We start from the raw sequence: 2,648 nt of genomic DNA on the forward strand, positions 1-2,648 counted from the left end.
TGTACAAAATACCTTCCTATAGCGATGAAAATTTCAGTATATTCAACTTTTTCTTTCGAACAAGTGAGATTTTAGGGAAGAAAAAAAAAAAATGAAGCTTCTATTTTGCACTGAAAGTTTCAGCTGTCAAGTGTGCGCCGTGCACCAGGGCGGTGGGTTTGGAGGGACAACCCCCTTGCAGTAAAGAAGGGGCTGATGCCCTTTTGGAAATTCAGGCCAGCCAGGGTTAATCTAATGAGCTGATGGGTCCATGAGGGATCCCTGAACCAAACTGCTGCTCCTGATATCACTAAAAGACGTATCGGTAATTCTACTTTTCGTGACTTTCACGTGGCTGCAGAAGGAGTCAAGTGCCTGGCTTGTGCTTTCCCGGGTACACCAGCTGCCAGCCTGGCCTCCTCGTGAAACCTGGCCATGTCCCCAGGCACCAGCACCTTTCAGTGACACCCAGCCCCACCCTGTGACACCAAACCCCACCGTCTGAGACTGAGAAAGGAGATGGTGACCTTCTCTCTCTGTCCAAAATCTGCCAGGCGCCTACCCAGGCCGTTAGAGGAGAGCGTTTGTCAGCCACCCAAACGTGCTTTTTTCATGGAAGGCACTACAGCTGCCTTTCAAAAAGCAGGCTGGAAAGGATGCTGAGCCCATGGGGAAACCAGAGCCAGGGCCTGAAAACAGAACACAGTGCAAAGATGAAGCATTCACATTTGTCCTCCCATTTCTCCCATGTCTTCCAGGAGCAAATCCCAAAGGGAAGCACCCTGAGCATGAGCCATGGAGCATCGCTGACAAGCAACACCAGGGAGAGTATGCATTGAATGGCAGGAGCTCTGGGGTTGCAGGTAATTTATTCTCATTGCTAAGGGGGGAAAGTGCTCCTTCACAATCTTACCTTCACAGAGCTGGTCAAAGAAACAGTAGTAGACAGTAGTTTTGCTACTATCCAAGATATTTCAAGCACTGGAAAAATGTTTAGAGAAAGTATTAGTGTTTTCAAGTTGCATAGTTACGCATAATTGTGAACTCAAAAAAAAAAAAATGTCTTTTTGTTTTTTTAAGCTGGAACAACCATGGAACAAGGGGCCATGGTTGTATCAGATATTACTGGACCAATGCCATGACTGGACCAATGCCATGTACCTCGCTAAGTGGCTTATCTTAGCTTCACATTTTCTTCCCCGTTTTCTTTTTCCTTTTCTTTTTCTTTTTCATTCTGTCTTATGTTGGAATTTGAAAACATTCTCAACTTTCTCAAAGTTTAAAGAAGCAAAGTCAAAAGTAAAACTGTCATTTTGCTCCTTATTGTCTGGCTCCTATGAGACCTAAACCAAGGTACCCTTAAAATTATATAATACCACTTTTTCCCCACGTTTTCCACCAAAAATCAATGCTAATGTATTTTTTCTTGTGTGGGGGAAAAAAAATACTTTCGAAGTGCACTCAGCAGTTTATCAAGGAAACTTTTTCATGTTAAAACCATAGAAGCCTGCAGTCACTCCAGAGGTTTGAGCACTCACCTAGGATACAAGCAGTAGTAGGATGGGGGCAAAAAAATAGGATTTATAGCAAAAGAGGGGTGCAAAAAGACTCTCTGAGCCAGCAGTGTCCTAAAGTAGATGGAACAGGACCAGAAAAAACTGCCAGGTGTAGGAACCCAACTGTCCGTGCTGCGGGAATGTCCCCAGTGTGATTTTGGCTGAGATAGCTACTCTGTCCCTGGCATTTTCCAGGCATCATTCAGGAGTTTGCAAGGGACGCGATGTCTCCCAGCAAGCAGCTGGATGCTGTTTTGGAGGTTAAAAGGCTTTAATACTGCCAACGTGGGCCGTTTGGCATCGGGGCCAAGGAACTGTGCCAGTTCAATTTAATTTAGACGCAGCATAAAGACTGTGATTCTTTAAGTACTTGCTTTGCCATAAAGTCCTTCCAAGAACTCATGCACATCATCCTGTGCCTCAGTTTCCCAGCCATAAAGCATGATTCAAATAGCACTAGCCTCTCCCAGGGTGGGATGAGGACCTAAGAGGCCCCCAGAGGCTCTCAGACACATTAATAGCATCTGCCAGACAGGAGATTTGTTAAAACCTCTCTGCAAGCATCCACTGATACAAATGGTTTCATTTTCATTCTCCCGGGGATGTTATTCTCTAAACAGACCTCACATGGAGGAAAAGAGAAAGCAATTCTTATTATCCGTGTACATCTAAAGACACCAATGTGGGGAGGACCCGTGTATCCATGTGTTCATATTCCTGGCTATACCAATGGGACCTGCGAAACTGGTTGGGCTCAGCCCCCACTATCAAACCCCACTTTCCGCAAGATCCCAGCTCCTCCTGTCCACATCCATGAGCCCAAGAGCTGCACCAGGATCATTTCAGACCACCTCCATATCCTTCTCCATCTTCTGCACCAACCCTCTGGCCATTAAAATATTAAACCCATGTACTTGCAATAAACACCTCTGTTCTCAGACTGGTTTTTTTTGGTTTTTTTTTGGTGGAACCGAGCTGTAGCATAGAGTCACCCATCGTCAAAAGGGATAAAATTAAGACGTGCCCTCCCGGCACGGGACAGCTGAAGCGATGTCGCTCAACACGCTGTCAGCGCAGTGATTGAGGTGGACAGGAGGGCTGGGACCAGCCACA

The sequence above is a fragment of the Anser cygnoides genome, chromosome 3 (genome assembly GCF_040182565.1).
Source record: "Anser cygnoides isolate HZ-2024a breed goose chromosome 3, Taihu_goose_T2T_genome, whole genome shotgun sequence".
NCBI classification, from domain to species: domain Eukaryota; kingdom Metazoa; phylum Chordata; class Aves; order Anseriformes; family Anatidae; genus Anser; species Anser cygnoides.